This window comes from Rhinoderma darwinii, chromosome 2 (assembly GCF_050947455.1).
Source record: "Rhinoderma darwinii isolate aRhiDar2 chromosome 2, aRhiDar2.hap1, whole genome shotgun sequence".
In the NCBI taxonomy this organism is placed as follows: Eukaryota; Metazoa; Chordata; class Amphibia; order Anura; family Rhinodermatidae; genus Rhinoderma; species Rhinoderma darwinii.
In genome coordinates this window covers 208,426,981-208,453,870 of record NC_134688.1, presented here as the reverse complement: position 1 = coordinate 208,453,870, position 26,890 = coordinate 208,426,981, and the positions used below count along the sequence as shown (strand labels likewise).

General features: G+C 41.8%; 1 protein-coding gene and 1 long non-coding RNA gene across 3 annotated transcripts in view; both read right to left on the bottom strand.

Moving 5' to 3' along the window:
• Positions 1-26,890, bottom strand: part of GPM6B (glycoprotein M6B) — a 112,731-nt gene that overhangs the window by 82,128 nt on the left and 3,713 nt on the right. The gene's annotated exons all lie outside the window — the stretch shown is intronic.
• LOC142740953 (uncharacterized) lies at positions 13,022-26,724 on the bottom strand. Its single transcript, XR_012880935.1, has 4 exons — positions 26,567-26,724; positions 24,728-24,862; positions 13,351-13,438; positions 13,022-13,210 (listed from the first exon to the last, which is right to left on the bottom strand). It is a non-coding gene; the product is annotated as an uncharacterized LOC142740953 (long non-coding RNA).

The following is a 26,890-nucleotide window of genomic DNA, read 5'->3' as shown; positions in this document are numbered from 1 at the left end:
ATGGTCACGTGATGGACACAAAGGTGCTGGGATTGTTACAAGACGGAGTTCTGATAACTGTACTACACCTGTAATCAGTCCTGCACCTGTGTGTCCATCACATGACCAGGACACATATTTATCCACTGCTTACAGTGATTTAATAAGAACCATCATTGTTTACTTTGAGATTTTTAGACCCGCAAGAAAATATTGAAACAGGAATACCCCTTTAAAACAACAGCACATTATTAGTTGCACAAATAAATAAAACTAGCAGTTATTTTAAGGCTCAATGTACACGGCGCATAATATGTGCGCTTTTGCCGAGCGGATTTGCGTGCGGCAAATCCGCAGCGTTATGCAGTACCAACATAGTCAAGGAGATTACAGTAAATCTCATGTACAGCATGTCAATTTATCCTGCATTTCCGCTTGTGAATTGTATCTGCCTAGTGCTGTGGAAAATCGCACCAACACCCGCATTAGTTGGTGCGGTTTTTACCTGCGAATTTACTGCGGTTTTGGTGCGTATTTTCAAAATATGCATGTAGCCTAAAGGGTTCCCCCTACACAGAAAGACATATTACAGACTTCCTAGGGTACCATAAGTATTTTCTGGTAAACACCGTTTGGAGATTTTTATTAAAACCATGTATACACGTTCAGAAAATCGGTCAGAATTAAAAGGTGCGAATTCCAAGCTCAAATACTGACAGAATACGCCAACATTCAGACGGCAATGCATGCGGTGAACGAGATATTTTGTGTCCTATTTACACGCTCAGGAAAATATTAACGTGGAATAAAGAACATGCTGCAGATTTGAAAATCTGCAAAACGTTCATTATTGCCGCAAATTCCATGCTAAAAAAGGAACGCTATAGCTCTATTGAATTACAATGGGACAAGATCCACTAGCCAATCCGCGGCAGTAATCTTTAAATCAGCAGCAGATTTCTGCAGCAGATTTTCTGAAAAAAATCCAGGCCGGATTGGTTTATGGGTGCAGCTACCAGATTGTGGCACCAGAGCAATTAGCATAGTATCTCTTAGGTAACAATAACGGCTTCATCTGCGGATTAGTTCGGAGCAGGTTATTTAGTACAAATATTCTACTTACTACACTACACTTGTCCTGACTAGTGTATTTATTGTGCAGCTCCCAAGATTGGAATTTGAGGACACTTTCTTTGCCAATAAATTTTGTTGAGAATTTAATTGTGGCACAGCCAATTGCGGATAGTCCTCTGCGTTTGCAGGGCCGTGCTCCCATTATAAAGTATGGGAGCACAGTCCGTATTTTTTACGGAAACTTTCTACAGCCCGGACACCTTCCCGTAAATATACAGGAAGGTGTCAGTCGGCCATAAAATGAATTGGTCCGTAATTATGGACCGTAATTACTGATAAGATCTATGGTCGCGGTCGTGAGCATGGGGCCTAAGTCGTAACTGTAACTTGTTAGATATGTAATCACTAAACATTCTGCAAACAATTATAGGTTTTGTATAATAAATGTGAGCCTTTTTTGTTTGGTCTTCAAATGTGCAGCGCTCGGTCAATGCTTCAGAACAGTGGACATTTTAAGTAAGGACAGTCTTGCAGCATCTTGCTTCCAGCTTGTACAATTCGCTACCCACATGTAGACTGCATGCCGGTAGCAACCATCAAGGATTCACAATCGTGGTATTAATGATGGGATATTCCAAACACTTCAGTATTAGGCTTCGTTCACATCTGAATCAGGGCTCCGTTAATGGGTTCCGTCAGAGCAACCCATGAACGGAACCCTGACAGAAAAAAACGGAAACCATAGGTTTCCGTTTGCATCTCCATTGATTTCAACGGTGACTGATCCGGTGCAAATGGTTTCCGTTGTGCAAGGGTTCCGTCGTTTTGGACAGAAGCAATACGGAAAATACGCAGCAAAATATGCAACGTGTGCATGTAGCCTAACTGTACTGACTGGAGGAATCTAGCCTATTATAGCGTACATTGGGGAGCCTGGTCTTCTTTACAAAAAAGCACAGATAACAAATGCCTCAGGTCACAATTACAGTATCTTTATTTTAGGTTAGGAAGCTCAATGACAGTGGGGCAGATTTCAAAACTGGTACAAAGGAAAAAAGTTTTTGCCATGGGCAACTACTCCAATCAGGTTGCTGCTTTCATTTTCCAAAGGCCTCTGAAAAATGAAAGGTGGAATCAGATTGGTTGCCATGGGCAACTACTCCACTTTTCCTTTGCACCAGTTTCAATATATCTCCTCCACAGTCTCTGAAAACAATAGAGCAAGTATTATAATAAAACTCCATATCAAAAATGTTATGGTTTTTCATTTACTCCCAACTTCCCCTCTTGTAAGTAAAGAGCGGACTTTCACAAATTGAGTCTCTTCACATCTGTAAATGCTTTAGATTAAAAAAATTAGCCAAAATAGATGTCATCTTCATGGGAAGCTCTATAGCACCAATTTAGTAATTATACAGAATCATCTCTGCATGTAATTCCAATTATGATGTTCTTCAATGATGCCATCTGTTGGGAAAATGGCACTTACAAAAGTTGTAAAGTTTCTGAGGGCGATGTTACTACCATTACTTGAGAATCTATTATTTTTCAAAAGAACTTGTCGTCATACACAGGGAGATGTGCTGCCGACAACTAGAATATTTCTTGCTGCATAAACGATAGAATCAGCCGATGAACGAGCATTTGCTCGTTCATTGGCTGATCAGTGCTGTTTCCACATTGCGAACGATCGCTCATACCAACGCTCGTTTGCCCAATTATTGGCCTGTGTAAAAGGGCCCTTAGCCTCCCCCGGTTTTCGGAAACTACCACCTCCGGAACAAATACAATTTCCGTGCATTTTATTTATAGAGCCCGTTTTCCTAATTTGTCATAGAAATTAGAATATTTCTGCTAGTTACCAGCAGCTGAAGGCGGACACCCACACACCCCGAGACTGACAACTGTGAGCAAATCTATAACCATTCCTCCGGAAAAAGGAACAAGCAGCTCCCATCATCACTGAAGGAATACTCGCCTATTAAATAATAGACTATCTCATCTACTCAGGACCACTCATGTAGAGGTCATATAAATGAAGACGGCATGATGGTTCTGGCAATGTGAGAGCGATCACTATAAGGTGCCTATAATAACACAGTTATGAAGAATAACTTGTAATTAAAGAGGCTCTGTCACCAGATTTTGCAACCCCTATCTGCTATTGCAGCAGGTAGGCGCTGCAATGTAGATTACAGTAACGTTTTTATTTTTAAAAAACGAGAATTTTTGGCCAAGTTATGACCATTTTTGTATTTATGCAAATGAGGCTTGCAAAAGTACAACTGGGCGTGTTTAAAGTAAAAGTCCAACTGGGCGTGTATTATGTGCGTACATCGGGGCGTTTTTACTTCTTTTACTAGCTGGGCGTTCTGACGAGAAGTATCATCCACTTCTCTTCAGAACGCCCAGCTTCTGGCAGATCACGCTGTGACGTCACTTCCCCAGGTCCTGCATCGTGTCAGACGAGCGAGGACACATCGGCACCAGAGGCTACAGATGATTCTGCAGCAGCATCGGCGTTTGCAGGTAAATCGATGTAGCTACTTACCTGCAAACGCTGATGCTTCTGCAGAATCAACTGTAGCCTCTGGTGCCCGACACGATGCAGGACCTGTGAGTGACGTCACAGATCTGCACTGCCAGAAGCTGGGCGTTCTGAAGAGAAGTGGATGATACTTCTCGTCAGAACGCCCAGCTAGTAAAAGAAGTAAAAACGCCCCGATGTACGCACATAATACACGCCCACTTGGACTTTTACTTTTCAACACGCCCAGTTGTACTTTTGCAAGCCTCATTTGCATAAATACAAAAATGGTCATAACTTGGCCAAAAATGCTCGTTTTTTTAAAAATAAAAACGTTACTGTAATCTACATTGCAGCGCCGAATAGCAGATAGGGCTTGCAAAATCTGGTGACAGAGCCTCTTTAAGTGATCATATCCGGAATCTTCAAGCGTGGGTTCACATATGGTTACATGTTCGCTATCATCAGACGTAGGCTGTTTTATGGAAAACTGTCGGTTGCTACAAAAAAGACAGAATCTGAGCTAATGTAAAACGGAAGCCTGAATTCTTTGGTAGGCTTTACAGAATATTGGGGGGCATCTAAGGTGACAATGCAAGATAATATCTCGGATTTGAAAAGTAACAATAGTGGGTTTTTCTAAAAAGAATTTACAAATATAAGTTGTTTATAATGCATCATTTCTTCGTTATGAATCCCTCCCAAATAACCCATGCAATGCCAGTGTTATCGTCTCGTTGCTTCTGGCAAAGCCCTCCAGTAGTTCTTTACTTTCCCTGACAAGCATGTGCAGCTTAGCGCCACCGACTGTCTATTCTTTTACCAGCTCTTTTACCATGGCGAGCATTCGTAGAGAATTGCGATGTGTCTGACAGAATTCCCTTATACAATCTTCTTCTCTGAATTTAATATGTGCCGCCAGGCTGCAGCTAAGCATGCGCAGAAGTTCATCAAGGCCAGAGATCATCCAGGACAAAACATGAAGTGGGGGGGGGGGGGGGGGTTGGAGACACAGGTAGCTGTATTTTCCAAAGTAAAAAGGGTGGTCACGTTCTCTTGGTAGCCAGACCGCCCGGTTTGGTGTTGGAAGAAGGATGCACCAACAGGACAAAAGCAGTCCAAATAAATAAATAATAATAAAAAAATATATATATATATATATATATATATATATATATAAATAAATAAATAAAAACGCCTAGTAAGTTTATTTTGGCACGTGGCACGCTTTTTTCAACATCCAGGAAGGTCTTGAGCTTTTGGGAAAAAGTTTAATTGTTGGATAAATCTTTTAGTAAACCGCCACTCTAAATGCATAACACAATTAGATTTTTATGCCAAATTGGTCAATTATTTATGCTATTATCTACTTAAGCAGACTGCTTTATGAGAATAAAACCAAAATGTCATGGTGACATGAAAATTCAGTTTGATCTGTATGATGTGCTATTTACACCATCCACATGGTTGACTGCAATGAACACCACTTCCACCACTGAAGGCAGACAGTTCTGTAATTAAAAACCCTTCATGACTATGAGCCCTTAGGGAAAGATCTTTGTGCAGGAGTTCAATTATGTTCTTGTACATTGCAACGTATCTATAGGAGAAAATTGTAGCGCAACTCCAACACTAAACCGCAAATCAAAGATAGATTTAAAGTTTCATAAACTATTACCAAAAAGCCAGTTGCATAGGTTCTAGATTTGAGGGGGTGCTCCAGGACTGCAGAAATGGTTAGTTTAACCGGAACACAAAATTTACTATTTTCATCCCCAGGCTTTGATGTCAGGGACCACAACTAAAAGGTAAATGCTCTGCAGTGCTTATTTTCAACACCTCTATGGATGACTAGCCGATAGATGTGATTCTATGTGTACATTCCTTGGACCTCACAACAAAGAACTGTACCTGAAGCTATGGTCTAAAAGATTTGCTTTAGGGTTTTTAGTTGTCACACAAGATATATTATAAGTTTTGAGCACAATGTGTGTTCAGGTCATTTTCCCAGTTGTAAGAGCAAACAGAACTTCCTGTGACATGGCTGTTCACATATAGTACATATCACACATACATAGTCCTCAATACAACAGAAGGCTAGGTTCACACCTGCGTCTCTGCTTTCCGTTCTGCTCTGTCAGAGGAGCATTACAAGGAAAAACCGTAAGCGATGGTTCCATTGCACCACGGACACCACTGGCAGCCGACGAAACCCATTGACTTTAAGGGGTTCCGTCAGCTTTCCGTCGGGGTGTCCGTGGTTTAACCACAAACATTAGCGCAGCATGCTGTGCTATTGTCTCCGGTAATCTCGGATGGGTCTGCGACACAGGCCCCTATTGGAGCCTCCAATGCACATGTTAACGAGACCTAAGATCAAATGGCCTACAGATACCTTAAAAAAAATAGAGAAAACCAAAAAAGAACTAATTAAGGCAATATATCCAAGCGAATATGAAAAAACTAATTTATAATCTTTGAGACTTCAAAAAGTAATATAAAAAAAAACAATAATTATGAATATAAATAAGAGAACAAGGGAGCATTGATGGTAGAGTGCATACACTGCATAAAACGGAGAACACCCGTCTAGATCAGAAATTTTATTGCACATCGAGGGCATTAATATACACTCCTCAACATAGAAATTGAAAACACTAAGAAGGGCAAGCCGTAAGGTTACGCAAATCCAGGCAGTAGCAGATGTCGCCAAGATCTGCAAATGATCACAATTTCAAGCACCTAACTCCAAACCGTGGCATGTGGGAGAGGCATAAAAGCCAGATTGAAAGCAAAGGTTTTTTTTTAGCCACACGAAACCTCAAAAATCAAGTGGGGTGGGCTGATTGTGTGATCCCTCCTGTTAGTTTGTGACAAGTGGCAATAACTGGCACGTAGACAGAGTACAGAATTCACGAACTGAGATAATTTCGTTCATCACTCCGGCAGATCGCTACGCACCTAGGCTGAGATGTCAGCACTGTTCACCGTTGCATTTCCCAGAGGCTGGGGGAACAACCAACAGGAACAACAGCAAGAGGTGCGTGGAGGCGAACCTTTGCATGTATGGATCGTCTGATTGGAAGAATGGCGCATAGTGATCCATTCTGTACTGCATATGAAATTGGACGTCACATCCCAAGCCTAGGGCAGCAACCAGCATCAAAAACCATCAGAAGGCGTTTGCACGACATTGGGCTACGAGCCAGACGTCCAGCTGCAGGTGTTCCACGGACCACCAGTTATAAAGGCTATCATGATGCACATCAAAACGGCAATGGAGGTCTATCCTATTCAACGAGGAGTTCCGCTTTTGTCTTGGGCGTAATGATAGTCGGAGATTAGTCAGGAGACCACATGGAAAACTCCATGAAGAGACCTTAACAAGAAAATGTGACCCCCGTCCTACTCCCAGGATTATGATCGGGGTGGTATAATGTACAGTAGCCAGACCCTTCTATTCATTTCAGGGACACTAACAGCTCTGCGTTACATTGATTTGATGGTGAAACCAAATGGTACAGCCCTCTCTCGAAAGTGTCCCAAAAGCAGTTTTTCGTCAGGACGCATGTTGCTCATGCTACTGTGAGCAGCCTGCATGGACTAAACGTGCTACCATGGTGTGCAGCGTCTGCGGACTTGTCTCCCATCGAGCACATCTGGGGTGTCAATGGTCAACAATTGAAAGGGAGCTGCCATTGGCCAATCTTGATGATTTGCATGCCCAAGTGCATACAGCATGGCATAACATTCCTCAGACAACCATTAATAACCTTATTAATTGCATGCCAAGGCATGTAAGTGCGTGTATTTCTGCATGTGGCACTCACTCGAAACTGAATAAATCAAGATGTTTGGAATTTTTTGTTTCCATTTTTTTATCATTTGCATTTTAATGAAATGTCCATCGATACTGTGATTTCCACAATTTCAAAACTTCTCCTTCTTGGTATTACAATTTCAAATGTTGAGTGTATGACAGGCAAAAAAAACACATTAATTTATTCCTAATCTATACTGCAAGTGATAGACATAAGGGATATATAGTAATACGAAAAATAGCAAACAATTATGCTGGTGTAAAAAAGAAACTACAAGGGCTGGATTGCTGCACTTATTTTCTAATAAAAAGGTACCATGCAACAAACCGCAAGAGCTAGAATAAGTTACTCTAAGAAACAATACAACAAGTATACTTGTTAGAAAGATATGGATCACTTACCCCTAGATGTTTTCACTAAATGTTTGGCATGGAGGCCAAAAAGACCGCGTCCTCGACGCGCATTTCACTGGCAAGGCAGCTTTGTCAGGAGGCAGTAGTATTTAAAACTTAAGTGGTATATATAGTATTAATGAAATGTGCACATCTGAGAGACGAGCATATCGGCGCCTTATTGTCACGACAAGTCAGCGTCCTGGACATCACGCACCTGTGGATATGCCGTAGGTGAGAGATGTAGGAGCACTACGTCAGAACACCCATCACCATGGCAATGCGTCCACAGTGTCCCTCCAGGAAGTAAAGTTGGCGCATGAGCAGAACGTGTGTGTGCTGGTCAATACGGCAGGAAAAGATAAAAGTAAACGGAATGGGAACGGAAAGTAAACACAAAAGGGATAAAAAAAAGGCTCTATAAAAGTACGGACGGCTGTTTTTTTAGATCATGTACAGATACATAGCACTGCGTTCGGATCCATAAATCATGTTCGGATACAAAATAATGGCCAGACGATGCATAGGAATTGCTAGATGTAATACGTGTTCTATTTATATTGAGGAATATTGTATTTTTGACATTACTTGTTGACATTTAATAAAGGAGTACAGATTTTTTTTTTATACTTTTAGATATATTGCACGTATTGTACATAGCCTAGCAATGAAATGTTGGTCACCCAGACAGGAAGTCAAGTGGTTGCATGGCAACCTCAAGTACCACAGTTTTCAGAATGCACTTAATGGGACTTGGAGAAAGTGAGTAAGCAGTGGACAAAGAGAACGGAATACAAATGATGTATATGCAGTTAATGCAAAGGAGTACGCTTGTATTAGGGCAAAAGATCTGTAAGATATGTATATGTATACGGCCATTTTCTGAATGACTGGCATATACAAAATTTTAAAAAAAAGACAAATTTTGAAATATTTCTGCCTTTATCTGTGGTCTGGTCTCGGCTTTTATTGATTGGGTGCAGATCTGTTATTTGGCATGAACGTCTTTTCAAGGACTACACCCAACAGCGACCGGAAAAAAAACAATACGGCAGATCAACTTTTCCACAAAAACCTTCCCTCAATCGGCATCTGCCAGGGCCGGCCTTAGGTTGGATGGCACCCTGAGCGGGACTCTATTGCCACCCCCTACACAAACCAAAAATTAACCACATATATAGACACGCTGGAACATACATAAAGATAGATATTTAGACATACAGGCAAATATATATATACACACACAGGATCATATACAAATACATAAAAGACACATATATACAAGCAAAAAGAAATTCACAAACAGACCCATATATACGCAGTACAGATAATGTAGTAGACGTTACCTGCAGTCCTATTTAACACCACAGATAACACAGTAATAATGGAGTACAGATAATGTAGATGTTCCCTGCAGTTCTATGTAACACAACATATAACACAGCGATAACTCTGAGTAAAGCTAATGTCGCAGATGATTACTATATCCACACCCACAGAGGCATATATATATCAGCAGGGTATATACGGGGCAGCACAGATACCTTTGTTTTTTCTACTTTAATATTGAACACACACTTTTACAAAGAGAAACACATTGCAGACTACCAAAAATGGGTCTTAATTGTCCTATTCGGCTTTCCAAAATGACTGGTGTATGGCCAGCTTTAGACAAAGTAATGAACAAGGTTAGAAGTTTACAACTAAAGATGCAGTATATAATTTTATTTTATTTTCTTTAGCACCTTCTTGTTCTTCCTAAACACAAAAAAAACGCTTCAGAGAATCAAGGTTATTTGCATTCAATGCTTCTATTATTCTCTCACAGAAAAAGATACTTGTTTAGAACAGAAGTGATTGCACGAGTTTGATGGAACATTATAAACAAAGAGATCTATGTACAAAAATTGCTACATTGTCAAAAGTGTCAGCATAAAACCAACGCAGTTCATATCACAAAAATCATGAAGACATTTTTAAAATGCTTTGAAATTCACTGGTTCTCCGGGTGTAGTCTTACATAATGGATACACTAAAAAAAACAAAAAAAAAAAAACATTAAAAAAAAAAAAAACTTTGAAAGGATGTGATTAGCTTCAGTGGGTGCCACTAAATGTTTGAAGAACGGTCTTCATGTATGGCTATATAAAGATATTTTTTATTTTTTACTGCTGGGAATGCTATAATACTGGTTTGCAGCAATGCCTTACGCTGAGTTCATTCTGCCTCAAAATTCAGTTTTCGCTCGCGCCCATTGACTGCCACGGGCAAAAACGCTGCGTCAGGTCAGAGACGTTAACGCTCGAAGATAGGGCATGTCGCTTTTTACTAAGAGCTTTTTTTACCGTGAGCGGTAAAAAACGCGTCCGCCTCCGATTGAAATCAATGGGAGGCAGTTTTGGCCGTTTTTTGGCACGTTTTCCAGTGTCAAAAAATTCAGTGTCAACAGGGTCTTAAAAGGGGTTTTCCCATCTTCTGACAACTGATGACCTATCCACCGGATAGGTTATCAGTGCATGATCTGTGGGGGTCCGACACACGAACCCCACACAGATCAGCTGGTCCAGTGCCTCCATACACCAGACGTACATGATGGAAGCACTAAGCTCCAGCCACGGAATAGCAGCCGAGCTGCAGTACTGCAGCTTTGCTCCTATTCAAGTAAATAGGAGCGTACCTGCAGTTCTGCAGCACGGCTGCTATGCTAGGTACGGAGCCAACTGCTTCCGGGCTCTGTACATAGCATAATGTGCCATAACATCCGGTGCCCTACTATAAAACTACTACTACATTACTATAATACCGCTAGGTTTAAAATTACCGGAAATTTGCGAGTTTACTCCATGTGCTTATTTTAACAATTCAGTTTTCCAGTTTAAGTTTCGCTTAATGCAGTCTGGCTGCTCAGTTGGCAGCGTTTGGCACACACAAGAATGTCAAGATTGGGCATCCCCTTTTTAGATTGTGCCACAGTGACCCCTGTAGATCGTGCCACATTGACCCCTGTAGATATTGCCCCACATACCCCACCCTGTCAACAGCGCTACACCTCCGCCCTGTATAAAGCTCCATTGGGGCTCCATCTAGGAGTGGAATCCCCAGTCAGAGCGTTGCCGATGCGCTTGCCGGGGATTCCTCTCCTGAAGACAGGGACGTCAGGGCCACCTCTAGGCCGGGGATTCCACTCCTAGAGGGAGCCCCAATAGAACCATCTACAGGGAGGGGGGGGGTGTCGCGCTGTCGTCATGGTGGGGTGCCATCTACAGGGTGGTTGCACTTTCTAGAGGGGGTGTATGTGTGACTCCTACTTCGCCTGCTCTCTGGTGTCACGAGGACGTTTCGGGAGCTTCGGTGCCCCGCGGGCCGCAGATGATTGCCTCAGAGGATGCATGCGGCCCGCATGTTTGAGACCCCTGCACTAAACAAACAAATGGCTTGACCAACAAGTGTTTATGGCATCACCCGCTTATTTATTAGCATTTCAGGAGTCCAGGTGACAGGTTGAGGAGCGTTCATAAATTTCAAGTGAGTCCAACAACTAGCTGAAAAACTCATTAAAAGGGAACTCCAGGATCCCCCTGACTAAATGCAATTTTCATATGTAGGTTAAAACACAGTCATTAACTGTAACAGCTGTGTAGGAGGCCTAAAATTGGATGAGGAAAAAACAAACTCTGCTACAAAAGGTGAGATTGTGGAAGACCGTTTTATGTCACAGGGCCACATGGCAAGACTGAGGGCAGCAACAAGACACAAGGTAGTTATACTGTTTCAGCAAGGTCTTTTTCAGGTAAAGATTTCACAGCAGACTGGGGTTTCAAGATATGCTGTTAAAGCCCTTTTGAAGAAGAACAAATAAACGGGCAATGTTAAAAACCATAGACGCAGTAGTTGGCAAGGAAACTTAGTGCAGTAGATCAAAGACACATCGTGCTTACTTCCCTTCTAAATCAGATGTCCAGCAGTGCCATCAGCTCAGAACTGGCAGAAACCAGTGGGACCCAGGTACACCAATTCCTGTTCAGAGAAGTCTGGCGAGAAGTGGTCTTCATGGAAGAATTGAGGCCAAAAAGCCATACCTTCACCGTGGAAATAAAGTCATGCGACTCAAGGCACGAAAAGTGGCAGAAAAGTGGCAGCAGGTGCTCTACACTAGGTCAATTTGAAATATTTGTCTGTAATAAGGGCAGTTTATTCACCGAAGGGCTGGAGAGAGGTACAATAATAAGTATCTGCATGCAACAGTGATGCATGGTGGAGGCTCCAAGTTTTGGGCTGCATCTCAGCAAATGAAGCTTTGGGGGGGGGGGGGATTTGCTGAAAAATAAAGGCAGATACTTATCCATCATGGAATACAATCAGGGAGGCATCTGATTGGCTCCAAATTTATTCTGCAGCAGAACGACCACAAACATACAGCCAATGTTATTAAGAACTATATTCAGCGTAAAGATGACCAAGGAGACCTAGAAGTGATGCTATGGCCCCCACAGTGCACTGATCTCAACATCTATCTTGGATTAGATGGAGACAGAAGGATTTAAGGAAGCCTAAATCCACAGAAGGACTGAAACGTCGCACGGGTGATTAAAAAGCTGACATATTTTGGAAGTGCTGTCTCCTCGTCTATTTTGTCTATCTGATATTGGGGACCACGGATCCGGTCCTATTGAGGCGTGCACCCACTTGTGGTCCAGTGCTGTGGTAATTTTCTGCTTTGGATAAATCCACAGAAGATCCGTGGTTAGTTTTCCAAGATGTTTGCTGTTTTGAAGGCAAAAAGGTGGTAACCCCAAATAATGATTTAATTAAGATTTCTCTTCTCTTTGCATTTTGATAATTGATAAAAAAAAAAACAACTATTAACACTTTCATTTTTGAAAACATTCTAACTTTGTAAAAGTTTTAGGCAATTGTGTAAAAACGCTGCACAGTACACACACACACACACACACACACACACACACACACACACACACACACTACTAGCAACTAACTCTGGTTTGTTTGCCACAGAAAGAGTTCTCATTGGTAGATCTATATCAATAGTCGTTGGGTAGAGCAGGGGACACTAAACACATACAAGTTTTAAACTAGGCACGCCGAGTCCTGCACTCAGCAATAGCAAAAGTCTCAATAGTACGTGTAATATATACACCAACAGTCCCAGAACTTAATACACACAGTCAACACAAAGATATACAAATAGCAGTGTAATTAGTGCATCTTTTAATGTGCAAACTGCTTGCTGTCAGAAACAAGTCCTTCACCACTCTTACTTTCTCCTATGTTGGCGTCCACATAGATGCCGATATAGGAGCTTGCTCGCCTCTGGGACCAAGAAGTCCTAAGATGAACGTAGCTGCGGAAAACTGGAAATAACTAGATCCTCAGACTTGGTATCTTTAGGCAGAATCCTTCGCAGTGAGGGAGAAATTTTAAAGAGAAAAAGAAGAAGAGAATAACCACTGGGTGGAATCAGTATAAACAGGGAACACCACTTTCATTGGTTAAAACTTAGAATAATAAAATCTTGTCAAAGAGCTAGTCGTCTCACATGATGATAAAATCCACGATCAAACCCAATAGGTTTCGGGCATTCCGGCTTCATCAGTTCGGGGGTTAAAAGGCTCGACCTAGAGATGCTTCCAGGTCAAAGGTACATATAAATAAATATTAATGACTCTAAAATAGCGATTTAGCATAAAAAAAAATAAAAAAAAATTAACATACAAGAAAAAAAAAGGAGTCTGTGCTGTTTTTGGTGAAATAGGATTTAGTAAAAAAAATAAAATAAAAATTGTATTCGGTTTCTTCTAGGGAGAATGACCATATAACATTTCCTCCCCTCCAATCCTGTTCAAATTTGCATATACTCAACCTGTAAGCAACTAGGTAATTTTTATATTTTTTTAAGTATTAGCATAGTGTGCTGAAACACTGTGCCTCAACAGAACCTTCCGAATATTGTTCGGAGAAGTGTGCAGGGGGGGGGTGTGGTTTTTAATTTAGGAATGGGAAGGGGAAAATTAAAAAAAGATAGCTAGCCAGAACAATGACATGAGGGAGAAATTCCTCATACTTAAAGATTTAGATAGTTATTAAACACTATTGGAAGTGTTCAGTCAGAGGTTGGAGAAAATAGAGAATGACATTATGTGGAAGAAATACAATAGGGAAAAATTAGATTATCAGAGAACAGGGGTATAGATGGCCAGGCAATAAGGGTATTAATGACCTAATAGTAGGAGCGAAGAACAATATGAACAACATCCTGATACAACATCCATGCAATATCCTTTCCCTCATTAACAAATAATTAGCAGTATACCACATGATTTTGTAAACCAATAAATTAATTTACCCCTAATTCGAACTAGGAGTCGCATTAACACTTTCCTATGATGAATACGCCTCCCTTCCCCCCCACCAATAGACCGGGTTATCAACATCAGAACTCTTATTATGAAGATGGACATCGTGGTATGTACAATGGACAAACAAGGGGTACACAAGGGGTGAGAGAAATTAGTCCCGTGCAACAGCCGTGAAAAAGAAGAATTGTTTTACCCCTTTGAAGCAACAGTCTGTAGAAACTGTTTTTTCAGGAAAAAGAAAAGGAGACTTAGAAAAAGGAGAAAGTAGAGAAAAGTGAAGGAACCCCCAAAAAACAGGAGGCAGGAAATAGAAGTTAGGGGTAAACCAGCGGTTGAGGTACAACCAGCAGCTATTTACAATATTGCAGATATACTGATCACTTAATATAAATTATTCAAAAAGTTATAAAATTTGCTCCTGATGCACAATTAAATTTTATTAATGTCCAGAAATACATAAGAAATCCGAAGATTAAGAAATTCATTCTAAATAAAGAAGAAATAAGGAAAGAAGGGAACTCGGACGTTAAAAGTATCGATCAGACCATGGTACGCACCACTGTCTGAGCCATGAGTAAGAGCACAGCCAGTGCTTGAAACGCGTAGGCTTCATATCATGCCAATTCTACCACCTTGTCATCCTCCTGGTGTTTTTCGTTCATTTTGTTGTATCATTCGTGTTTTGATTTTTCTAATAAAGTGGGAACAGAGTTTCCCCCACCTTTATCACAGATCGCTGGATCATTCCTCCTTTTTGCTACATGGTACGCACCACTTTGAAAAATCCATCCACTTTCAACACCCCCCCCCCCCCTACCCCCCAGTGAAATTGGCTTCTTTCGAAGATTTAAAACATCTGGTTATTATCGAAAAGAACAGTCTTAAGGGAGCTGGAACGCAATAAAAAAAATTGTGATATAACCAGCACACAAGGAAAGGAGGTTGTGATATTGCAAAAAATACAGTACATAGGAGGTGATGAATGATAGGCTTAGGGAGGTTAATACATATATTAAGTTAAACTCCAACCAAAATGGCGAATTTCAGGAACAGTTGAAAAAATAATTAGATAAGGGAAAACGGGTGATTGTGGTTTAAAGGGAGCTTGAATTTTTGCATGTTAAACATCGTAAATAAGTTATTTTCTCCCCTAAGTGCACAAAAGTGTCAATACCCCCCCCCCCCTCCCTCCAATTTAGTATCAGTAATATAATCCCTTAATTCCAATTTGAGGGAATATATTAAATCCTTCCACCGAGAAATGCATCAAAGAAATTCCTTTGTAAAGAAAGGATTTTTACATACCTGGTTTCCTATGTGGATGTTATGAAGAGGAAGGCCAACCACTAGTTGTGCAGAGTTAGTGTGAAATCACTGTACACTAGTATTCCACATACTTTGGGTCTAAATTCCATCAGAGAAATTGTGGGTAGTGATGCCGATATACCAGGGGAACCGGTGTTTCCTTCTGTAATGTATTGATTGTGCGCTTAACCACAATTTATTTTGGTGGAACAATAGTATTTTCCGGAAAATTTCCGGAGTGGCGATGCAAGTAATATTCGCCCCCAGCTACGTCAAATTGTTTTTGAGCATGTGGGAGGAAAAATACTTCTATGGTAGCCCACCAGGGGAGTTGAAACTCTGGTGGCACTAAATAGATGACTGCATCGGAGAATGAGAAAGAGAGGGGCTTGAGAATTTTCAGACATCCCTAAACCCAAATTATTGGAATGTCAAATTGACTTGGAATGCCAGCTAGAAAGAAATTAGAACAAACTGGCAAGGCATACAAACCATAATAGTTACATTGAAAATGACAGTTGTAATTTTTTCCCCTTGGATCGCTAATATTTCCAATAACCAGTTACTAAGAATGAGAAAAATAATTACACTCTTACAGAACATTTTGAAACACAAAATGACTTTTTGAGAGTAAGGGCTCATTCAGACAAGCAAGTTCCTCGACCGTGTGCTCTGCGTTGAAATAACTAACAGCATCTTCCACTTACACAGCAGTTGATTTCAAATCGTGCATGCATCATTCACTTTCCACCAATCGTAGTTTTACAGCGCCTATACTAGCGCTCTGCCCAGGACTCTGGCTCTGGGGAAGCCCCTGACATCACTATCCATATATGGACAGTGATGTCAGGAGAAGAGCTGTAGTCCCAGGAACAGTGCTAAGAGTGTTGTTTGGTACAGCCCTGATATGTTGCACGTTTATCGTTAGCTCATACTGATCTAATGAGAGCAGTAAGATGGCAACGGAGATTAGAAAATGTTTATAGCTGGGTGTAATAGGCCTGAGGAGTCCCTGCTGCCGGAGCATTGCATGCTGTGACACAAGCCGTGCAGGCCGGGGACTGTATGACCAGAAGAGCGACGCAACGAACACACAGAGGTAAACAAACCTCTCAATGTAAACACAAGAACATAATGGTAAATAAAAAATTGGATAACGATATTCAGGGGGCATTAATAGATTGAGAAGCGTTGCAGGGATTAAAAAACAAAAATATATATTTTATATAAAAAACTTTGTTATTTTCCAGTTTAGTTTTTTTTACACGGGCCAGTTATCAGGCAAACGATAGTTGAACGCTCGTTGCCGATAACTGCCCCGTGTAAACAGGGCAGTGATCAGCAGATGAACGAGCAAACGCTTGTTCATCTGCTGATCGTATCGTTTTAAAAAAGTTAAATATTACGGTTGTCGGCAGCACATTTCCCGTGTAAACAGGGAGATGCGCTGCGACATGATAATGTATGGAGACAAGCGATCGGAGTAACGATTAATCAGAGTAACGAGCGCTCGTCCCCATACTAGTTTCTTGTCAAAGGAGCAAACGAGCGCCTATTAGCGAGCGGTCTGGTTGATCGGCGCTAGTTTATAGGGCCCAGGACGGGCCATGTAAGAGGACCTTTAGTTACCACCAATTTGTGGAATGTGAATTAGGGAATTTTTATAGCTCCACCAGACCTAGAGTCACCCATGTGCTTACCCACCACTACCTGTGGAGTTAATACACAGCTTCCCAAGCCAAAGGCCTGGGCTACACCTAAAGTTTTTGTAGAGCTACTGATTGGACTTCAGCTGTGGCTCCATAGTTAAAATCAATCGAGTACACTGCATAGCATGCAATCTCAGACTGCAGCTGTCACTTTATAGTTGAAATCAATCAGCAGTACTACAAAAAGTCTCAGGCGGGATTCACACGACCGGGTCCCGCCCGAGCCCAAGTGTCGGCCGGTAAAATCTGCCATTTTGCCCGGCCGGTTTGCATAAAGTTTTGCATCCATTCCGGGCCGGGCAGATCTGGACAGTGACATCAGCGGCAACTCCTGAAGGGGAATCCCCATGTGTTTGGGGATTCCGCTTCAGGAGTTTCCCCTGATGTCACTGCCCAGATATGGACAGAGACATCAAGCGCTCTGTCCAGGAGCGGAATCCCCGAAAACACGGGGATTCCGCTCCTTCAAGGAGCTAAAGTGGGGCTAGCACATAGCAGAGCGGGGAGATACCTCCCTGCTCTGCTATAGTGGCGTCGCTACAGTAGTAGCAGCCGCAGCAGCAGCTGCTAGCGGCGCCATGGAAGGTGTCGCCGGGCCAGGGCGCTTTTAACAAGAAGGGGAAGGGAGCCAGCGCAGCGCTCCTTCCACCTGCTGTACACCCCGGCCCTGCCACACAGTGTACAGCGTAGCCATTCGTCCGAATGGCATAAACTCCTCCTCCTCACATGCACTCTGCGTTGTGAGGAGGAGGAGGAGATAGAGCGCAAGCCACGGAAAACCCGGCCATCACTCGGGACACATTCCGGTGATGGCCGTGTATTACCCGGCCCCACGTCAAAAAAAATAAAATCGGTGTGAATAGCCCCATTAGGGGTCTATTATTCCTAATGCAGCCGGGTGCTGGCCGATTTATGAACGGCCGGCACCCGGACGGGAAACCCTGTCGTGTGAATGAGGCCTCAGTGTGGCCATGGCCAAAAGGTCTTCATGACAAATGTAAAGCGGAAATGGTTATACCCATCAAGAAGCTCAAGCCTTACGGAGTGTAAAATGCATTCGGTGTCGAGGAGGAGTTCCCAAAATACTATTATAATGTTTCTGCAATAAACACAGTCTAATGCAGTTCACAGCAACTGGTACAATGAAATAGATATACAACACAAAACAACTGCTTACATATGAGAAGTAAACACATGGTGACTCAGGGGTTAGTACTGCTGTATTGCAGCACTTGGGTTTTGGATTAGAATCTGAGCAAGCAACATCTGTATGGTGTTTGCATGTTTTCCCCATACTTGTGCGGGATTCCCACACTCCAAAAACACAATTAGATTGATCGTCCCAAAGGAGAAAGAAACTGATGTGTTTCTAAACTGTGAACAGAATATCTTAGAATTCTTTAAGCAACGTAAAAATAAATAAAATACTAGATAGACAAAAGTATTGGGACACACCACTTTACAAATGAATTTAAGGAGGATCTGTCACTATTTTAGTAATGCCATATCTCCTAACTAATCTAATAGGCGCTGTCGCACTGATAATGCTAGTGAAAATTGTGTCCCAAGATTTTAAAAGTTATAAGCTTTTATCTAAATATGTAAATGAGCCTTTACTTGACAAATTAGCATCAACAGCAGTTATTCTCCGGAGGTGGAGCCACCTCACAGTCTGACGCTGTCCTATCAGCATGAAGCTGCTCCACATAGTGTGAGTGTCACGAAGGGTCTGTGGACCCACTGGGCCGTACCGCCTTGGCGGTAAGGCAGCTGGCCAACAGGGAGCAGGTGAATGTCTATAGGTACCTGTGGCAGCTCAGACAGCAGCAGGGCAGGCTCGGCTGGGACTAGGTAGCAGGGAGACGTCAGGCGAGGTGGAGCAGGGCAGATGTGGATGTAGCGCAGCACGACTTTGGCACAGCTCAGTGCTAGACCAGGGATGTATGGTTTGCTAGGAACAGGTACAGGGACAGGGACTGGAACAGAAAACACACTAGGAGGCCATCACATAGACAAACTATGGAACACAACGCCGCTCAGACATAGAACTAGGGGGCTGGACCCCTCTTATGGTCCAGGGTACTCACGGGTCAAAGTTAATCCCTACGGGATTCGGCTGAGGTGAGTGGACGCGAGCGCTGGCGTCTCCTGAGGAGGAGGCTGGGGCCAGCGCTTGCCGACTCGTGGCTGCGGCTGTCAGGGGGAGGTTGGAGCTGACAGCCCACAGCCACGGACATTACAGTGAGAGACTGAAGCTGGGGGGGAAGCGGGATCACTTCAAACAGCCATATCTCTGGCTGTGTTTCTGATGGCATACGAAAGATGAGATTCTAATCTTTCATACGAGACCAGGATCGCTGTACAGAGCAAGATCTAGCAGTGAAACAACCGGAGATATCACCAGTTGAATACACAGTTGGGAATGGAAGCTGTATACTATATGATCAGGCTGTGTTGCTGGACAGGGAAGGGGGAGAAGCTGTATGCCGATTGGACAGCGTCATACAGAAAACATTACACCGCCCAGAGTGAAAAGAAGGAGTCCCCTCATATTTGGTTATTAGAGCTACATTAGCATATTTAGAAAAATGGTTATAAATTTGCAAATAAACGTTTCTGGAAAAAAAATTACACTGTAGTTATCAGCATCATAGCGTCTATTAGATTAGTTATGAGATAGGGAATTAATAAACTAGTGACATATCCTCTTTAAGTGTGTCATTCAGTCCCATAGCCACAGGCGTATAAAATCCAGCACCTAGCCATGCAGTCTGCCTTTACAAACATTTGTGAAGTACTGAGTCGTTCTAAAGAGCTCACTGAATTCCAGCGTGGCGCTGGAATAGAATGCCACCGTTAAAACAAGTCAGTTTGCCCTTCCAAGGATGGGAAGAAGCGGGCATCTCCCAGATAAATCTTCTCCTGGACTCCACAGGTCTCATTTCTTTCCAACATCTCAGCAATACGTATGGCATCACGAATCGGGACTTTTATAAATTCCTCCAGATCCGACATCTTTTACAGTCCTGGTCACCTGACTCTCCGACTATTCCCAAAGCAGCCTTCGATTACTAGAACAGCTCATCCCATCAACTAAAAGGTATTTCCTTTTTTTTATACTGCTCTACATAGGCCTCAACTCTCTTTGAAACCTGGTCATTTTTTGGTGTGGGAAGAGGAGCTCAATACTACTGTCTCAATGGATGACTGGATGCAGGCCATCAGAGGCTCAAAACAAGCCTCTCATAGTTCATCACATTGGGAAACTGCTTTAAAAATTATGATGAGATGGTACAAAACGCCTGCACAAATCTCCAGGTTTAACTCATCCTACTCTCCACTATGTTGGCGTAACTGTGGTGAGAGGGGTGATTTCCTTCATGCTTGGTGGAAATGCCCACGGGTCTTTGAATTTTGGAAGGTGTCTTTTTCCTTAATATCTAACGTTACTCGCTGCACAATCCTCCCGTCCCAGGCTCTAGCTCTATGCTTCATAGGCATTATGGACATCCCACAATCCATGAGGACGATTGTGGGACATATAATAATGGCGACTAGAATTATAATAGCTAGATCCTGGAAGTCCCCGTCACCTTTGGTCCTTCAGGAACTCACTAACCAGGTACGCTTGGATTGGTTAATGGAAAAAATGTTGGCAATACGAACCTTCCGACAAAAAAAAACAAAAAAAAAAACAAGTCAGTTTGCAAAATATCTTCCCTCCACCATATCCCACGATCAACTGTCAGTGGTATCATTGCAAAGTAGAAGCGTTTCGGAACTACAGCAACTCAGCCACGAAGTGGCAGTTCGTGTAAAGTTATCGAGCAGGGTCGCCGAGTGCCGAGACGCACAGTGCATAAAAGTCGCCAACGCTCTAATGACAATAGCTGCAGATTTCCAAACCTCTGGCATGAAGATCCGCACAAAAACTGTGCGCCGGGAGCTTCATTGCATGGGTTTCCATGGCCGAGCAGTTGCATGCAAGCCTTACATCACCAAGCACAATGCCAAGCATTGGATGGAGTGGTGTAAAGCACGCCACCACTAGACTCTGGAGGAGTGGAAACATGTTCTGTGGATCGATGAATCACGCTACTTTATCTAGCAGTCTGATGGATGAGTCTGGGTTGGTGAATGTCAGGAGAACGTTACCTGCCTGACTGCATTATGCCAGCTGTAAAGTTTGGTGGAGGAGGGATACTGCTATGGGATTGTTCTTCAGGGATTTGCCTAGGCCTCTTAGTTCCAGTGAAGGGAAATCTTGAAGCTTCAGTATACAAGATTTTTTGGACAATTGTATGATTCCAACATTGTGGGAACAGTTTGGGGGGGGGGGGGGGACCTTTTTGTGTTCCAGCATTACTGTGCCCCAGTGTACAAAGCAAGGTACAGAAAGGCATGGTTGGGGGAGTTTGGTGTGGAAGAACTTGACCGGCCCACACAGAGCCCTGACCTCAACCTCAAACACCTTTGAGACGAATTAGAACGGAGATTGCGAGCCTGGTCCTCTCATCCAACATCAGCGTCTGACCTCACAAATGCTCTTCTGGATGAATGGGCAACAGTTCCCACAGACACTCCAAAATCTTGTAGAAAACCTTCCCAAAAAAGCGGAAGCTGTTCTAGCTGCAATTAGTATAAAGTGAGCTGTAAAGTTAAGTCTATATCAAAACGTACTTTTACCTGCACTTAAATTCGAACTCTTGCAATTTTTCCCCCCGAACTAATGACACGGGATGCTTACAGTTGCACATTTAGCACCTTCAGCTAGCTAATGTATATTCTGCTATGTTGTGGCAGCATTAAAGAGCCTGTCAAACTGACAGTTTCCCATGTGAACGATTCCATCAAGGACAATGGCATCACATGACCGGCCGCTGTGAGAGAGTTACACCATCTAGTGAACAAAAGCCAAGATCCCATTCAAACAAACAATTCAGCCCGACAATCAGATTAATCAGCCGCAATAGTCCAGCTACAATGCTGCAATATGTAGAGCAGTGGGGTATCTGGAGATCCCTTCTCAGATGTGTTAGCCATGTATTCCAACAGAAAAGATAGGACTGGGACACAACCCGATTCATGGAAACGTATATATTTTAGAGACATGGATAAATGTGTTAGAACTTGTAGAAGTGTAAAAACCATTGGCCGGAAGCACTTATATCTGACAAACACAACCGAGCAAGAAAAATATTTAGCATAGTTTGTAGTTGCATTTAAATGGACAATACTTGAAAAGTTTTGACACTCAGCAAATAGTAAAGCTGCAGAAGTGTAGCCAGTATTGGGCAAAATTCCTTGGAAACGTAAAAATATACAGAAGGTTGCCGTTCGGCTACACACCCTCAAAATAAATAGGTCATCTATACCGGAATTTGTAAGTGTGCTATGTGGTTATTTTATAGGTGATGCCATGGAATGTTAAATTCTGAACAAGTCAGCCTAACCCACATATCACCATACAGGGTTTGAAATTGTTACATTTCTTTACATATTTCCAACGGACGTAAACCTATGATGTGATATATGTCAGGATTGTTATTTCAGCCTTCACATCACAATCTGCAGTCCTTGCCTTGAATTACTAACTCTTATTTAATGTTAATACCCCGCTATAAGAGACAGCTGTTGGGGTTGGAAACGAGCCAAGAGAGGCATTAAATGGAAAAGAATAATTGAAGAGTAACTGGTTTGCTTTCTAGAAATTTAGCATTTTCATTTTGGGAATCGCAAAATTATTCCATGTATACATCAAGGAATTTCAGTCTGAACTATAAACGATATATTCTGACGTTACGGTTGAAGTGCGGTTAAAAACGAATGAAAAAACAGCATGCGTTTTATCACGCTTTTATGCAGTTGTGGTAAAAAGAATTGCAACTGCATAAAAAAAAATGCATCAAATTGCAGTAAAAACGCATGTGGTTTTTTCCGCACCTAAACCGCCATGCCTGAATACACCCTAAAGGGTTGTCAGGACTAGATTAAATGGTTGTGTAATTTTTCCAGAATCTGCACCACTCAATCCCATGAACGTGAATAGTAATGAGCTGCAATATCAAACACAGCCCAAGAAAAAAAGGGCGTTATTTCTAGAGATACCAGACCCTTTGATCTAATTTCGAACAACGCCTTTAATACCCGATGATGGCTGCTAAGGTTCCTTTCACACGTTGCGGTTAGTGCCCCATCGAAAAACTGCACCTGAAAACAGCATATGCGTTTTTACAGCGGTTTGATGCAATTTTCGTTGCAGTTTTTACTGCTACCGCATTGCAAAACTAACCAAATCGCAGTAAAAAATGTGTGCCATTTTTGGATTCGGTTCTAACCGCAACTCACCGCGTGATTGGACCCTAAGGCTACAGCTTAAAAAGTACAAATGCTTATGTAGGAAATTTCTACAAAAGGTTAAAGGCTCATGAATATGACCACTTTAGGACTCCATCATACAACGTCTGAGTTGTATGGAGCCAAAATATGATGTCCATACAAGACTATGGGAATCTACTGTACCTGCGTATACAAAACCCTCATATGGAGCCATACCGAGGTTTTTTCATATGGAATCCAACGGGAAAAAGTGGCATTACTTATCAGAACTTCTAGCAGACAGCACATCCATAATACAGGGTCGTATGAAAACACCATATGGCGGCACATGGAGTGACTACCAATGGCTCTGTAGTAAAAAGTCACAGAAACTATGTGTGCCTTCGTACGGGCTGCATTCACATAGCTCGGCTGTGTGCTTAAGGGCTGACAGAAAAGTCGAACGGAGGAACCGATGAACAGATAGCCAAACGGAAATATAGCTTCCGTTTGCATTACCATGGATTTCAGTGGTAATGCTTCCGTTGCAGTTGGTTTCCATTTGTTTTCGTTCCGCAAAGTTTGTTTTTTTCGCTAAAATTATTAATGGTGTAGTCGACTGCGCTATTCTGTGAAAAGAGAAAAGGAAACTTTGCGGAATGGAAACCAACTGCAATGGAAGCATTATTATTGAAATCAATGGTAACGCAAACGGATGCTATGGCTTCCTTTCAACGGATCCTCCGACGGGAAGGTCGAACAGAACCGATGAATGGAAGAAATTGGGGTACTTTTATGAGATTTAATTGCAGATGTTAAAGCTAAAGCATGAGGTTCTCATAGTATTATTCTGAGCTGTAAACCTTTATCCATATTGTCTACAAGATATTAAATTTGACATAAATATAACAACTAGTATAAAGGAATGCCCTAACTAAGTGCTAGTTAGAATTAAAAGGGGTTTTCTGGTTTTATGCAATTGAAATGTATTCACCGTTTATTAAAATGCCTACCATTTCAAGATCTCTGCTCTATTAATTTGCTACAATATATCTGTGTAAGGGCTCATCTACACAGGAGGATTAGAGCTTTGTACAAGCTCCCAATTTTCATCTATAGGGGCCCTGCTTCTAGGAGAGAACATCTCCGAAATACTATGCCATAAAACAGCGCTGCAAAGATTCAGTGTGAATGAGTACTAAAATGTAACTGCTGCACTTAGTACCACTGTTGTATATCCTTCACGCCTCGTGTCTTAGCCAGAGTAAAAGTCTTGTTTTGAAGAACTGTACGGTGTCTGCCTCAGTTTCCGTGTCAGGGTCAAGGGCCACTCTCACTAAAAACTGTCAGTCTTAGAAGCCTAGGGGACAAAACAGATAGCTACCGTTATAAAACGTGATGTGAACATAACCTTATTTTTTTTACTCTGATTCCTCAAATACAAGACTACAAAACATTATGTATACTATAGGACCATCATACTACAGAAAATAACAAAATGGCTAAATAACATCAGTAAGAGCTCGGCAGCCATTGGCCGAAGCTTCACCTCACAGACTTCCAGCTCTTTCCACCCCTTACATTGACTCTGCATATAATGCGAAGCTTTCCTTTTAGCTGCTTCCTTATGCTTTCTGGTGCAAATGCAGGAGGAAGCTGTTAAATTGGAGCACAGAGCATTCAGTATCACCAGGTTCACGTGCGCTTGCAGGGGGTCGGCAGAGCAGAAGTATGTAAGCTGCAGCTTCAGCCAATATCTGGAGCAGGAAGTGAGATCAGAAAAGGGGACATCTTTTTGGCATCTTCACCTGTCGAGCCCAGTAACATACAAACGTTTTGTAATTTCTGTGGTGTTAAGAACCTATAGTGTACAGAGCACCTTGGGAATAATGTATGCTAAAACAAACCACCCACTTTAATACAATAAGCATATCTACCCTTAATGTGTGAACAATGGATGTAATTTAGGATTAAACAATCATCCATCACATCGGTATATCCTCCTACATGAAATTAAAAACAAGATTATATTTTAAACTCTGCTGCTCCTATTTTTGACACTTATTAAGCTTTGTGGCTGTCTTTTTTTATTTTTAAACAAGGAAGACTACTAATTTTATACACAGATGTAGCCATTTTTATCTTGGCTCAACGCATTAAATACACAGTGGCAAGAATCTTTAACTTTACTTTTTCAATGACTTTTCAATGGCTTTTGTGGTGTGATATCACGCTGCAGCAAGTTATCAGAGTCCAGATAAACTTGGCTACATCTGTACAAATACTGTTTAATGGATAAGGTATTATTTGCAGATGTAGCAGAGCTTTACTTATGACAGATTCATAGTGCAATGCTTTATGGTTATGTCAAAACCAGGAATTTTCAATGCTGACTTTTTCCCCATTGAACTCAAAACTGTGGCCAGTAGGGCATTGTACGTTTTAAAAAAACAAAAAAAACAGCGCAGATTGAATATCATGTGGTTTTAGACCGCACTGCACACATTTTTTAAAGTCTTATTTTCCACAATAGCATATCTTACCATTGCAATAAATTATTATATTAGCCAAAGAGCAGTAAAACTGGTGCATGTGTAAGTACCCTAAGGGCTGATTCAAAAGTTCTGGTCAAGTCAGGATTTTTTTTTCACCGCAACGGCTTTGAAAATGTAGAGATTTAGCAAAAAAAGCAAAAAAAGCAAAAAAAGAAACAAAACGCAGCAATTCTAAAAATTCCAATGTGTGAACCACGCCTAGCTGCCAATGCTGGTCTACACAATTTACATAACAATGGAGCTTGAGAATAGCAATATGTGGCATTATAGGAAGTGTGTGGACCCATCAAACACTTCATGGGCAGTATGTAGCCATGTGTGGAAGCCTGAACCCAATTTAGAAGCCATAAAAGTCAGCTTGGGGGAAAAAAACCATGTCAAGAACGAGACATGTTTCATGGTTAGAAAAATGTTGGTCATCATAATAACTGAGATAAGGCAACACTGGAGGTTTATCTCTAGCTGTAAGGAATACCACAGATAACACATTGTAACATCACAAACTCAACTCTGCTACATCTTGATCTCACATCTAGAAGGATATGTATACATCAGGTAGGTTTTTTTAGTCAAAATTCAGCAAGGGAAGAAGTGTTGGCTCATTATCAAAAAGCTATTTGAGAGCCTTGTTCTGAAATTGTGGCAGTTCTATTTCAATTCCACTTTAAAAATCCAGCTGTTTTTAGGATGACAAAACCAAACCGTTAAAGACCGCTTCACATACGGAAAACCACTTTATAGAACACATCAGATCTTTTCACCTCCCTGTGACATGTTGTGGTTCCATAAAAAAAATACTCTATGGAAAAAGCAGATTTGCTTTTTAATTTTAA